This window comes from Lathyrus oleraceus, chromosome 2 (assembly GCF_024323335.1).
Source record: "Lathyrus oleraceus cultivar Zhongwan6 chromosome 2, CAAS_Psat_ZW6_1.0, whole genome shotgun sequence".
In the NCBI taxonomy this organism is placed as follows: domain Eukaryota; kingdom Viridiplantae; phylum Streptophyta; class Magnoliopsida; order Fabales; family Fabaceae; genus Lathyrus; species Lathyrus oleraceus.
Window position 1 is genome coordinate 75,379,345 of NC_066580.1, and position 15,689 is coordinate 75,395,033.

General features: G+C 39.5%; 1 non-coding gene across 1 annotated transcript; it reads left to right on the forward strand.

Moving 5' to 3' along the window:
• Positions 1 to 5,516: 5,516 nt before the first annotated feature.
• On the forward strand, positions 5,517 to 5,623 carry LOC127124550 (small nucleolar RNA R71). Its single transcript, XR_007804029.1, has one exon. It is a non-coding gene; the product is annotated as a small nucleolar RNA R71 (small nucleolar RNA).
• The last annotated feature ends 10,066 nt before the right edge of the window (positions 5,624 to 15,689 follow it).

The window sequence follows — 15,689 nt, forward strand, 5'->3', positions numbered from 1 at the left end:
TCAACATCTGGTCTTCCAAGAAAAGAGTGTGCCAGTATCATCTGGAAATACCTCATATCAGGGTTGTGGATAGCCTGGGACAACTGAGTGGAAGGATCCTGACTCCCTCCACTAGAGATATCGCTCCAGAATTTCTCCACTTCCTTACCCAGAAAGTATCCCATCAGCGTCTCAGGGATATCGTCGGGGGTAGTTTGAAAACCTAATAAGTCACCGAACTCCTTCTGGAAGAAAGAGTACTCAATCCCGAATAGCCTAAAAACAGCATGTCCATCTTGTCCGGAGTAGGGATCATAATCAAACGAGATGAGGAACTCCAAGGTCAAGTTCCTGTAGGTGTTGCTCAAGTCATCAGCGAATTCATCCCATTAGAGTTGGTGGCACAGGAATCTGATGCTCGGCTCAATACCTAGGGGTTCCATGCAATCCTGGTCTGGATAGTGTGTAGGTGCCATAGGGCCCTGGTAGAGAGCTATGTAACGCTCCCTCTGGGCGTCATCTCTGAAAGCTACGTGCATGTCATCAAAGTTCTGCATCCTGCAAAGGTTAGGGAAAAGGATCCTGAAAATACAAACATTGCAAATGATATTTAGTCCTAACGAAAATATGATTAAAATAAAATAAAGTAAATAAATGCAAAAAAATAAAATAAGATAAGAAAACCGTGGGTTGCCTCCCAAGCAGCACTTGTTTAACGTCATTAGCTTGACGATCGAAATTTATACACCTGTCGTAGGAATCGGTGGATCTATCAGAGTGTGGCTGGAGTAGTCTGTTGGAATGTCTCCTCCTTCGTAGAGCTTCAGTCTTTGCCCATTCACAATGAATGGACTATAAGTTTCGTTCTTGATTTCTATAGCTCCGGATCTCAGAATCATAGATACTTTGAAAGGGCCAGTCCATCTTGAACGCAGCTTCCCAGGGAAAGTCGTAACCTAGAGTTGAACAGGAGAACATGGTCGCCTATATTGAAATCTTTTTTTACAATTCTTTTGTCATGCCAAGCTTTTGTTCTCTCTTTGTATATTTTGGCATTCTCGTAGGCAGATTGCCTAAGTTCTTCCAGTTTGTGGATGTCAAGGATACGTTTTTCACCAACGGTCAGGTAATCCAAATTCAAAGTTTTAATGGCCCAATAGGCCTTATGCTCTAATTCAAAAGGTAAATGACAGGATTTTCCATAGACTAGTTGGTAGGGAGTTGTTCCTATAGGGGTTTTGAAAGCGGTTATGTAGGCCCATAATTCTTCTTGGAGCTTCTGAGACAAGTCTCTTATAGATATAGAAACAGTTTTTTCTAGAATTTGTTTTATCTCCCTATTGGATACTTCTACTTGGCCACTAGTCTGTGGGTGGTATGGTGTTGCTACTCTCTGCCTAACTCCATATTTGCTTAAAAGTTTATCAAATATTCTCGATATGAAGTGCGATCCTCCACCGCTTATGACTAAACGGGGTGTTCCAAATCTGGGGAATATGTAGTTTTTAAATAACTTGATCACCACTCTAGTGTCGTTTGTGGGTGCAGCTATAGCTTCAATCCACTTAGACACGTAGTCCACAACTACTAAGATATACTTGTTTCCTAAGAATGGTGGGAAAGGTCCCATGAAATCTATACCCCAAACATCGAAGAGTTCTACTTATTGAATGTTTCTTAGAGGCATTTCGTCACGTCTTGAAATATTTCCCGTGCGTTGGCATCTATCACATTTGACAATGCAAGCGTGGACATCGCGCCATATGGTAGGCCAGAATAGGCCAACTTGAAGAATCTTGGCGTATGTCTTAAAGGTGCTCGTATGTCCATCATAGGGTGCAGAGTGACAATGCTCAATTATACTTTTTACCTCCTCTTCTGGAACGCAACGGCGAAAAATGCCCTCTTTACCCGTTTTGAAAAGGAGCGGTTCGTCCCAATAAAAGTTTCTCACATCGTTAAAGAACTTCTTCTTCCGGTGGTAGTTAAGATCAGGGGGTATGATATCAACAGCTAGGTAATTAACAAAGTCTGCATACCATGGTACGTTACTTACAGCTAAGGATTTTTGGAAGTGCTCATGAGGGCCTAGGCTATCGTCTTCAATGGCTTCTAGTTTAGCTATCAGTCTATCATAGGCAAAATCATCATTTATGGGGTACGAAGTCTGGTTTTAGGTGTTCTAGCCTAGAAAGGTGATCAGCTACTACATTTTCAGTGCCTTTTTTATCTCGGATATCTAAATCAAACTCTTGTAGTAACAGAATCCATCGGAGTAGCCTGGGCTTGGCATCTTTTTTACTTAATAGGTAACGAATGGAAGCATGATCGGTGTAAACTATAATTTTGGCTCCTACTAGATAAGATCTAAATTTGTCTATAGCAAAAACTACAACTAGTAGTTCCTTTTCAGTTGTTGCGTAGTTAAGTTGGGAAGCGTCTAGGGTTCTACTGGCATAATAAATCACATGTAATTTTTTACCTTTCCTTTGTCCTAGAACGGCTCCAACGGCATAATCACTAGCCTCGCACATTATCTCGAAAGGTTCTGACCAATCAGGGGGTTGCATGATGGGTGATGAAATCAACGCTTGTTTTAAAAGATTAAATGCTTCATTACATTTTTCGTCGAAAATGAATTCAGCATCTTTCATTAAAAGACCAGTTAAAGGTTTAGTTATTTTGGAGAAGTCCTTGATAAAACGCCGGTAGAATCCAGGATGTCCAAGGAAACTTCAGACTTCTCTGATAGTTTTGGGTGGTTTTAGATTCTCTATGACTTCTATCTTAGCTCTATCTACCTCAATACTTTTTTCGGAAACTATATATCCTAAAACAATCCCTTCGGTGACCATGAAATGACACTTTTCCCAGTTTAGCACAAGGTTCACCTCCACGCATCTCTCCATGATTTTCTCAAGGTTAGCAAGACAATTTTGGAAACCAAATCTGCAAACCGAGAAATCATCCATAAATACTTCCGTGATACTATCTAGGTAATCTACAAAGATTGACATCATGCAACGTTGCAAAGTAGCTGGGACGTTACAGAGTCCGAATGCCATTCGTCTGTAGGCAAAAGTTCCATAAGGGAATATGAAAGTAGTTTTCTCTTGATCTTCAGGGTGGATAGGTATTTGGAAGAATCCAGAGTATCCATCTAGATAGCATAAGTAAGAGTGTCTGGCTAGACGCTCCAACATTTGGTCTATAAATGGTAAAGGGAAATGATCCTTCCTGGTTGCTTTATTTAACTTTCTGTAGTCTATGCACATCCGTCGTCCTCCTTCTATTCGTTTTGCTACATGTTCACCTTTATCGTTTTGCACTACTGTGATGCCTCCCTTTTTAGGTACTACATGCACAGGGCTCACCCACTTACTATCCGAGATCTGATAGGTTATACCTGCCTCAAGTAACTTGAGAACTTCTTTTTTAACAACATCACTCATTATAGGGTTTATTCTTCTCTGATGTTCTCTGGAGGGCTTTGAATCTTCTTCGAGCGAAATCCGATGCATGCATACGGATGGGCTTATACCTTTCAGGTTAGAGATATTATATCCTAAGGCTGAGGGATATCTTCGTAAAACATCTAAGAGTTGGTCTGTTTCCTCTTGGCTCAAGGTAGCACTGACTATAACTGGACGATTCATCTCTTCATCGAGGAACTCATATCTCAGGTTCTTAGGCAGTTCCTTAAGTTCTAAGGTTGGTTTCTTAGGGCATGGCATATGATCTAGGGTAAGGGATAAACATTCGTAAAGGTTATCATCGATGTAGGGCTTCCTAAAGTTATCATCTTCCAGTATGAGAGTTGATGGCAACTTAATTATTTTTATGATTTCTTCTTGTTCTATTTCCCTAACGCATTCATCAATGATATCTATGGCATAACATGCGTCTCCCATCACAGGTGCCATAAGAAATTTAGAAAGTATAAATTCTATCTTCTCATCACCTACCTCAAAGGTCAATTTTCCTCTCTTGACATCTATTATGGCTCCTGCAGTTGATAAGAACGGTCTACCTAGAAGGATTGGTATATCATTGTCCTCTTTGATGTCCATGACAATAAAATCAGTAGGGATAAATAACTGACCTATCCTAACAGGGACGTCTTCTAATATGCCTATCGGATACTTAACAGATCTATCGGCTAATTGAAGTGACATCTTAGTAGGCTGTAATTCTCCTAAGTTTAACCTCTCACAAACTGCTAAGGGCATTAGGCTCACACTAGCTCCTAAGTCTAGAAAAGCTTTTTCGATGACATGACTTCCCAAAAGACAAGGAATGGAGAAATTTCCAGGATCTTTATCATTTTTGGCCAACTTATTCTCGGAAATAGAATTGCATTCCAAGGGCTTCATCGTCGAGTCTATGTTTGTTGGTAAGGATGTCTTTGTGAAACTTTTCATAAGAAGGTATTTGGGTGATGACTTATGTGAAAGGGATTTCTACGTGAAGTTTTTCTATAACCTTAATGAATTTCTGATACTGGTTATTGATCTGGGTTTGTTTGAGTCTTTACGGATATGGTATCGGTGGTTTGTATGGAAAGGGTGGTACATAAGTTTTGTCTTTAGGTTCTTCTCCTTTTTCTTGACCTTCCTCTTTTTCAGATTCCTCTGGTTCCTTTACTTCGTTTGTGGGTTCGGTATATTCCTTAGAAGTTTTGGATTCACTCAGTCTTGGGTTAAATGGCTCATCATAAGCGTTCCCACTTCGTAGGGTAATGGCATTGGCTTGTCCTCTCGGATTCTGTTGAGGTTTTCCAGGGAACTGTCCTTCAGGCGTAGTCTGGGGGGATTAGTTTAAAGCTACCTGAGAGATCTGGGTTTCAAGCATCTTATTGTGAGTAACTATTTGGTCAACCTTGGTTCCTAACTGGGTAATCAGTTCGTTAATGTGAATGTTCTGGTTCATGAACTCTTTGTTTTGTTGGGTTTGAGCAGTGATAAAATTTTCCATAATTTTCTCAAGGCTCGGCTTTGGTGGCACAGGTTGCATAGGTTGATTGGGTCTTGGGGCTTAGAAACCTGGTCTCGGAGGTACAGTATTTTGGATAGGGTTATTGTTCTTATAGGAGAAAGTGATTCCTCCATCCAGGGTTATAGGTATTCGAATATGGGTTCCCTTGGGCGTATTTCACTTGCTCAGAGTTGGTTTCGTTTAAGAGACTGCATTCTGTAGATTGGTGTCCTTTGGTTTCGCATATCTCACAATCCGACGAAACTGCGGCTGCAGTATTGGGGTTTGTACACATATGCTCCACCTTGAGGGCCAACACGTCCATTTTAGCTTGCATCATGTCTATAGAGCTTAACTCATGTACTCCTCCTTGGACTTCCTTCTTCTCAACTGTTGCTCGTTCGACTCCCCATGATTGATGGTTTTGAGCCATATCCTTATTGAGGGCACTAGCTTCAGGGTAAGGTTTGTTCATCAGTGCACCGCCTGCGGCAGCGTCGATGGTCATCTTAGTGTTATAGTGAAGTCCATTATAGAAGGTTTGAATGATTAACCAATTTTCTAAACCATGATGTGGGCATGCTCTTAACAGCTCTTTATATCTCTCCCAAGCTTCGAACAACGATTCTCCTTGGTTCTGGGTAAATCTGTTTATGTGGTTTCGAAGAACGGCGGTCTTACTTGGGGGAAATTATCTAGCAAGAAAAACTCTTCTAAGGTTATCCCAAGTCGTAATGGAATTGGGTGGAAGGGAATCTAACCATGACAGGGCTTTATCTCTGAGGGAGAAAGGGAATAATCTTAAACGGATTGCCTCAGGAGAAGCTCCATTGGTTTTAAAAGTGTCTGCTAATTGGAGAAAGATTTTTAAATGTTGGTTTGGGTTCTCAGTAGCGAGACCTGCGAATTGTCTCTGTTGCACTAGTTGCAACAGGGAGGGTTTAAGTTCGAGATTATTAGCTGGGATGGTTGGGTTTACTATACTAGAACTAGGTTCTTCGTTGGATGGTTGGGTGAAGTCCTTAAGAGGTCTATGATTTTGATCTTCGGCCATAGCTCTCCTAATTCTATGGAAAAATAAACGTGCGCGAGCGTAACGTTCAGGTTCTGCCAGAGGATCTACTAAGCTTCCGGTGCTGCGAGTCCTTCGCATTGACCGACAGGTAACAACCGAAGTCTAAACGATATAACAACAGGGTACGAAATTTGATGAAATTGGTCCCCGACAACGGCGCCAAAAACTTGATGCGTTGTTTTTCGCAAGTATACGAATGCGTCAGAGTAATATAAAAGATTGTCGAATCCACAGAGACCAAGTGTCAATCTATCGTTATCTATTGTTACAGTGTTTATCTAAGGTAATCGAAATAGGGGTTTTAAGAGTGCACAATGAAAAATAAGTATTAAATAAAATTCAATTAATAAAGACAGGTTCAAATGTAATTCACATAATCAATTAATAATCCAAGTACTTGCTAATAGAATTACTTATGGGCAGTGTTTCCTACTTTAAAAAGAACCAATTTAACGGGAACTGTCGCTTTCGCATATTCAGAACCGAGTTGTACTCCCTAATCAAACCCTCTTATTGTCACTTATAAAAAGGCGCGCATTGCGTTAGAGTAGTAAACCTATTTTTAAGAAATATAGTATCTTGACTAAGTTGAAAAGTATTTTGACCTGGGTTTCTTAACCAAAAGAGGTTCTCACGAACCAGACTCTAAACTTATAAACGCGTCCGAAAATAGTTTTAAAATCACTTTTCTTTTTAGGTTAAAAACTCCTAATGAACTAAACAAAGCGCTTTCGCTGTATTTGAAATAGTTAAAAACAATAAGTTTAAATAGACGTTGGACGGCTTTCGATCTTACCCAACGGAAATAAAGTGCAGGAAAACTTAGGTTGAAAGTCAAAATAGCCCTTACGTGTTTCTACGAACAATTGTACAGATTATCGGTTCAATTACGATCCTTACATTCTAACCTTTATAGGTTTAGCTAGACATGGTAAAGTAAAGATGCATTTTAATTTAAATAAAAGTAGTGCGAGTGCGGAAAGTAAATAAAAGTAGTGCGAGTGCGAGGAATAAATAAAAGTAGTGCGGGTGTGAGAAATAAATAAAAGTAGTGCGAGTGCGAGAAATAAACGAAAGTAGTGCGAGTGCGAGAAATAAATAAAAGTAGTGCGAGTGTGAGAAGTAAATAAAAGTAGTTCGAGTGCGAGAAATAAACGAAAGTAAAGTGCGAGTGCGAGAAATAAATAAAAGTAGTGCGAGTGCGGGAAATGAATAAAAGTAAAGACAGTGCGGGAAAGTAAAGTAGACAAAGTTAAAGCAATAAAACCTGCTCCAATCGGAGGGTTGAATAAAGTGCGAAACAGAAATGAAAATGGCGGCAAGATTAACTTTCTTCCAAAGTGCTCCAAACTCGATTACAGACTCGATTACACAGTTGTGGCAACACTCGGATGTGAAGCGATTACCACTTTTACAATACTGATATATGCCTAGTTGTAACTAAGTTTGATCTAAGTTTGGATGAAGAAACAAATGAAATCAAGTCTCTATTTATAAGTAAGGAAAATAATGGAAATGACAAGGATGCCCCTAAGTTTGAATTTGGGAGGGAAACTTCTTTGTTCTAGTGGCGCCCGCCACAACACCATGGCGCCCGCCACAACACCATGGCGCCTGCCATAGGAGTAAATTGTGGCGCCCAAATGGAGATAGTGGGAGATGTGGCAGTTGAAGAGAAGTTGAACTATGACACATCATGGCTGGACCCATGGCGCCAGCCATAAGTGTAAAATGCTGATTTTTAGGCTTTTTAGCTCATTTTCACTCCTTTTCTCGATTGGGGCTCTGATTAGACTGAAAACCTGAAAACAAAGAAAAACATAGTAATAACATAACAAAATAACAATAAAACAACTAAAGTGCATGCGAAATCGGAGTCGAAAATACGGTGAATTTCAGTGTCATCACTAGCCTCAATTAAATATCTTGCCACGTGCTCAACAATGGCCTCCATGATATCCCCAGCAAACTTGGTGAATCTTGGGATTTTGGTTCTAGGAGGTGCTTCTGCCTGTAAGATATACTCTGACAAAGGTGACATATAATTTGTCCTTCTAAGGCCGAAATTTACCCCATTTCGAACAATAATTCTTTCGACTATAGCTGATAGATTATTATTTGCTGCCACATCGTCATGTCGAACTTTCCGTATGATATCATCAACATTTTTGTTTCTATTCACCATTAATATCCTTGGTTCCCTGGGTATTTGTGGTTCGATCCTAGGGGGTACTGCTACTCCCCCTTGGTTTTGTGGGATCTAGTTAATGGTGAGGTCTTCTTCAAAAGTGACCTATTGATTTTCTCTAACCCAATATCTAGGAGGAGGTCGTTAGTGCTGAGGTACACCAAGGAACTCAGACATTTGAGCCACCTGTGCTGTCATCTGTTGATTCGACTGAGTCGTATTTTGAATCAGAGGATTCAACACAATGGTCAAAGTCTGAGTCAACACTTGAACCATTTGATGATTGCTTTCGTCCATCTGTTGCCTCCATGCTGCCGCAGAGTTATTGGCAAGAGTGGGTAGTTATGTTGGGTGTCTCGAACCTGAAGATTTGTTAGTTCGACCCATGTTAACCCTAAACCCTTGCACGGTAAAATTTATGTTAACCATCGGTTCTGAAAAAGTAGAACCAGTGTTCTGTAAATTAGCCATCACTAAAGTTGGCATTCCATACGTCTGTTCTCGACTACCAAATGGTATTGAGAAACCAGGGGGTACCAACGGCCTATTTGGAATATCTCTAATTGGTGAGGGAGTATGAGGAGGCCCCCTAGGCCCAATGTAGGTTAAAATTGGTTCAGTATGGGAAATCGAATGCATATGCATTGAACTCACCATAGATGGAACTACTTCAGACACATGCGTTGTGGCCGTGTTTGCCCTTATCGAAGAAGAAAGGGGCGTTATGTTATTGATTGATGGATTTTTTGAGAGTTTTGCATGTCTGGCGCATTCACATTTGTCATCCTAGTATGGGATTCTCTCCCTGTTCGTTGTTCGTTGTTTGTTGTTTATGGCTATTTTACCACTTCTTAATAACATGCAACAAGTCTTTTCCCAAAAAAGAAAAACTTAACAACCAGAATTACGCACGATACGTAACGTTAGTACTGATCCCACTGGGCGTGCCAATTTGTTTACCTTAAAAGTCGGTAAACAACCGCTGATCTTCCAAATTTCTAAATTTGGTTACTTACAGGATCAAGCAGATTGATCCTAGGACATGTGCTAACTGTTTTGAAAATGAACTTTGGTAGTAACGAATGCTCCAATAATAAGCGTAAAATTAGAGTTTGAAAACTAATAAAAAGTGTGATATGAACGAGAGAAATTGTAAAGGACTTGTAAATGATGAAGTAAATGTTGAAAGTAAGGAAATCTTAAGACTGCAAAGTAAATGTTGAAAGCAAGGAAAAAGCAAGGAAATCTTAAGATTGTAAATGATAAATAAACAGAGGGTGTTTGGAATGAAGAAGTAAGAAATTATATTTCTGAAAAAGAGTAAAGATAAATTTATATTGCTTTGAAGTAACTAAGAATGGTGTAAACAAATGTACATTCTGTGATTTACGATTCTTCTTCACATGAGTACTTGGTAAATTTACAGGTTTTTGTACACATTTTGACACATCCTTTTCTAACACTAAGACCCTATATTTATACTGGATCGAGATAACCGTTTTTGATGGTTCTTCAATCACGTTGAGACACATGGCGCCTTGCATGTGCGCATTTATCCAATATGCTCCATGTGTGCTCTCAACGGTTTCTGATGAGGGCGAAGTTTCCTCCCTTATTTGAATTTTGAATCTTTGATCGAAAACCATTTTCAACCTTCTTTAAGAGACATTTTCTGGAATCTCAACTGTATGTTGATCTTTATTAACCTTGCCTAGTCGAATCACCTCCAGTTGGTCGAATACCACTTCCTGGTCGAAAAGCAGTCGTACATATGATTTTCAATTTTGGTAATTTTTAATGGGCGTAGAAAATATGAGCTAACACCAACCTAACTTTGTGGCTCGACAATTTGGCATGAGCCAGATGTTACCAAAGTCTTTGGTGTCTCATTCGACTGACATTGTATGGGTTGGTCGACAACTGAACTTTGAAGGCTACAAAGTTTGCGTCAAATTTCACAAGCCGATTCAGCGCCTCGAATTACTAGTCTTCAAATTTCAACAATCCTTTTTGACCACCAAAGACTTTGAAAAGTGGTGGTCCGAATACCAACGTAAATATTTTCCTAGTTCACCTTTCTCCAGAACATGATCGACGTTTTCTCCGCTCTCGCTGGCGAAATAACGGCTCCACAACCGAATACCGACAATCCTGTCAAAAAAATCCAAACTATCGATGCCGAAGAGGCCCAAACAAAGAAGGTAATCATTTCTCCCTCGCTTTTCCTTTCTTTGAGAAGCAAAATAATAGCCTCTTTCTCTCTTTGTCTTTATTTTTTAGGGTCGAAAGCGGGCTCCAACTGCTACGCCAGCCCCAAGCAAACCTCCAAAAAGGCAAAAAGTGCCCTCAACTTTGAAACCACAGGTACTTCGTGTCTTAACATTTCATGATACTTTTAATTCAGTCCCCCTCTGATGTATCTTATGACTTAGGTTCTTGAAGAGGTGCCTTTTGTCGAAAGTGAGAATTCTGATGGCAGCACGCATTCCCATATTTTCCCTACATCGAAGGCGCCACCATCTACTCCGCCCACTCCAACCAGAAAAAAGAAAACTCTGGCCAAAAAACCTTCTTTGAGAATTGTCTCTTCGACTACAAAGACCTTAGTTCCTGATGACTTTACTGAAGTGTTTACACCCATAGGTAAAGTAGAAACTACTCCAGCTTCCCCATAATATGTGGTTCCCCAGGTATTTGACCCCCCTTGTTTCATAATATCATGAATATTCTCCGACATTGATCATAACTTCTTTGTTGTAGGGAAACGAGGCTGATTCAACTCCTGCTGACCCCACAAGAAACGTGAGGGTCGAAACCCAACCTCCTAAGACTGCTACCCTCTTGAGTCCTCAAAAGCAAAATGAGTTCTAAAGCATGTCACCTGAAGCTCAACAAAATCTCGACATTCAGCAAACTCAGGCCCATTCGACCGTTGTTGGCGAAGGTACATCTTTTAAAACTCTCACTTCGGAGGAGGTTCTAACCATGAAGCAACAGAATCCGGTAAAGACCCTAAGAAAGCTGCAGCTACTTCGCCAAGTATCGACTGAGGTTCAGCCTTCTTCCTCAATTGTCGCACCTGCTCCAGAAATGGATGCCTCAGTCACTCTCAAACTTCAACAGTTAAGAGATTATTTGTTTAAGCGTGAGATTCTAATTGTCGTTGAAGAGGAAGAATCCTTGGGGTTCGACATCCTCAAACTGCTTGACGAACTTGCTCGACACGAGCTTCCTGCTCCGGTTGCCAGGTACTTGATTGAATTTGAAGCTTTCTTCCCACAACTGATCAAAGACCTCGCTCTTTGTCGGAATGCTGATTTTCAAATTAAGACGAATATCAATAAGATGAGACGAGAGTAGGATTTTAGTGAAGTTTGTGAGAAAAAACTCAATGACTTCAAGGTCAAGAAGCAGGAACATCTCAACAAACAACAAGCCTTCAATCAACAAATCTGAAATTATCAAGCTCAAATAGCTGAACTTACTAAGAAGATTATTGAGGTCAAGGCACAAAAGGCCTCTTCGGATACGATTGTACCTCTTCCGGCACAAGGTGTCATCGACCAGGAGATTCTTAAAGGGATTGCACACGGTGAAAAAGCCCTTGAAATCAAATCAAGGATTGGCCAACTGCGGGAGATGAAAAGCTTTCTCGACAGCTGAATTGGTCATGAGAAGACCCTTTTTGAAGATTTTAAGTCTAGGTTTCATGCCTGATGTATTTCTTTATCGAGGTAATTATAACGTTGATTGGCCATTTTGTATGCCATCTTGGCTTTTATAATTAATGATCAATTTCACTACATTTTAATTTGAATATCTTGGAGAATAGGTTTATATTTTTTCAAATATTTCCCATTTACTCTTAAGATTCATTGATCAATACCCAGTTCCTGAATTTTGTAGGCATTGTTAGTAAAAGTTTGGATTACTTGAAATGGTCCTTCCCAATTTGGTGACCATTTTCCCAAAGTTCAATCTCTTAGATCCATAGGTAAAATCACCTTCCAAACATGATCATTTATTGCAATGGTTTTCATCTTAATCCTTTTATTGTATACTTTGGCCACACGCGCCTTTTATCGTATCAACATGTCTATTGTAGCCACCTTTCTTCGTTTAAATCAGTTAGTTCATCGAACATCAATCTCCAATATTGTTCTGATGGGATTTCATTTTGTTGTTGCACCCTAACTGATTATGAACAAATTTCTGTTGGCAACACAACATTGTACCCAAATGTCAAACGAAAAGGCATTGAATTCGTTGCCTCTTTTGGGGATGTTCGACACGCCCATAAAATTTGGTCTAAAATTTTATGCCAATTCTTAGGTTTATTGGCAATATGTTTTTCGATTACACAAATTATCACTTTGTTGGCTGCCTCAACTTGGCCATTTATTTGGGCATAGTAAGGTGTGGAAGTAACCAACTTGAACCCTGTTTCAGCAGCAAACTCTTGCATCTTTTAACCCATAAAAACTGATCTTTGATTTGTAATAATGGTTTCAGAAATCCCAAACCTATACATGATGTATTTTTGAATGAATTCAATCACATCCTCTTGATCCACTTTTATCAAAGGGATAACTTCTATCCATTTTGTGAAGTTGTCTATTCCAACTAGGATAAACTTTTGTTGTTTCGACGAGGCTGGTTGAATCTCACCAATGACATCTAATGTCCACCCTCGAAAGGTCCAAGGCTTGATAATTTCATGTAGCTTGCTGGCTGGTACATGTTGGATGCTTGCGTGTATCTGACATTTTTGACATCCTTTGGCGAAGTCAATACAGTCTTTTAACACACTTGGCCAGTAAACATCTTGTCGAAATAATAACCATTTTATTTTATGGCCAGCTTGGTGTGTCCCACATATTTCACTGTGTACCTCAGACATTGCCAAGTATGCTTATGTATCTCTAAGACACTTGAGCAACACTCCTTCTGGAGTCTTCTCGAACAACTCATTTCTCAGGCGTACATAGCTTAACGCTCTATACTTGATTTTCCTGTCAGTGTTTCCGACTGAATTTTCTAGGTACTATATGATTGGTTTTCTCTAATCTGACTGTGAAAAATTGTCAATGGCAAAAACTTCGTGTCTTGCAAAAATTTCAAAAATTTCAAGAAATTTATTGCTGAAGAGATGTGCCCCCCCTCGTTTTGGGGATTGCCATTTTGGGTAACAGCGAGACGTTTGACACCATCTTTTCTTTTACCTCAATAAAATCTTTGATATTTTCTTTCGATACCTTATACCCATATGCAATTTGTGATAACTCGTTGGCTTCTTGATTCTCCATTCTAGGCACATGTGTGATGCTGACAACCTTGACACACTTTGATAGGTGTGTCACCCTTGCGAAATACATCAACATATTTTCTTTAATGCACTTGCATTCTCGTGTGATTTGTATGATCACTAGCTCTGAGTCCCCTTCTTTTTCGACCTTCTAATCTCCTAAATCCCTTAAGATTTTGAGACCAGTTATTAGGGCTTCGTACTCTTCCTCATTATTGGAACACTTTCCGTCGACTTTACATTTGAACTTTGTTGGAATGTCTTGTGGGGATAATATTAAGATCCCAACTCCTGTTCCATTTTTATGACTTGACCCATCAAAGTATAACCTCTAAGGGTTCGTGTCGACCATGTTTAGTGATAGTTCGACTATAATGTGATCTACCATAAAGTCTGCCACTATCTGGCCTTTCATAGCCTTCAAAGGCTTATATGTCAAAGAAAATTATGTTAATTCTAGTGCACATTTCCCAATTCGACTATGTAGAGTGGGTTTAGACAACATATGTTTAATAACATCACAATGAGACGAAACATAAACATCAATTGGTTTTATATATTGCTTTAATTTAATACATGAGAAGTACAAGCATAAACACAGTTTTTCAACCACATTGTACCTAGTTTCAGCATCTATCAAAATTCGACTGAGGTAATAGATGGGTTTTTCGACACCACTATCATCCTCTTGAGCTAACATACTTCTTATGGTCGTATCCGACGCAGAAATATACAACCTCATGTTCTTATTCCTATTAGGTGGCAATAAAATGGGAGGCTTTATGAGGTACTCCTTGATGGCGTCGAAAGCCTCTTACTGCTCTTGTCCCCAGTAAAAATCACTTTTCTTCTTGATCTTGAGTAGTGGCAAAAAAAACCTTCGTCTTGCCACTTAGATTTGATATAAATCTTCTCAAGAAGTTTATCTTCCCCAATAAAGACTGGAGTTGTTTCTTTCTCGACGGGGGCTTAAGATCCAAAATAGTTTTTCTTTTGTTTTGGTTGATTTTGATGCCTTTTTCATGCACCACGAAACCTAGAAAGTCTCATGTATGTACACCAAAAGCACATTTTAATGGATTCATTTTCAATCCATATTTTCTCATCCTCTCAAATGAGCTTCAAAGATGATCCAAATGATCATTTTCAGATGAAGATTTTATCACAATATCATCAATGTATACCTGCATAAATTTTTCAACAAAATCATGGAATATGGCATTCATGGCTCTTTGATAGGTTACTCCAGCGTTTTTTAAACCAAATGGAATCACAACCCATTTGTATGTTCCTAAAGCTCCAGGGCATCGAAATATCATCTTGGGAACATCGTCTTCTGCTATGAGAATTTGATTATAGCCAGAATAACCATCAAGCATACTCAAGTATTCAAAGCCTGCGGCTGAATCGACTAGCATTTTTGCCACATGCATCGAATACTCATCTTTTGGAGTAATATTGTTTAAGTCTCTAAAATCTACACAGACTCTAAGGGTTCCATTCTTCTTAATAACATGTACTATGTTGGCTAACCATTCGACATACCTTACAGTTCTTATCAACCGATTTTTGAGCAGTCTTTCGATCTCCTACTTAATCTTCATTGTGATTTCTGGAAAAAATCTTTGAGGATGTTGCTTTACTGGTTGTTTTCCTGGATGAATAGGTAATCAATGTTCCACCACACTTCGATTTAGGCCAGGCATTTCGCCATCATCCCAGGAAAAACAGTCTTTGTATTCTTTCAATACTTCGATCAATTTAACCTTTATCTTCGACCCAACTTTAATGCTTATATACGTTGGTCTTTTTGTGACTCCATCTCCTAGATCTATCTCTTCGAGTAGGTCTTGCGCTTACATTTTCTGCAACTCATTCAATGGGTTTTTCTCAAACCCCAAAGGCTCATTGTCATAGATGCAATCAAACCTCCGACTTTCTAAAGTTGTTGTTTGGCCTTGTTGGCCATCCTCACACTCCTCAACTTTGGCTTCGATAGCCAAATTTTGTAGTTTCTCAGCTTCTAGATCCGACTTTCATTTGTTCTCATCCAAATAGGCCAAAATTCGAGCCAAACTTTCTGACTCAGCAGTCATCTCCATCGACTACAGGCCACCCCGTAGGTGGAATTACCATTTCAAGCTCTATTTCCTCTTTAGCATCCCAGA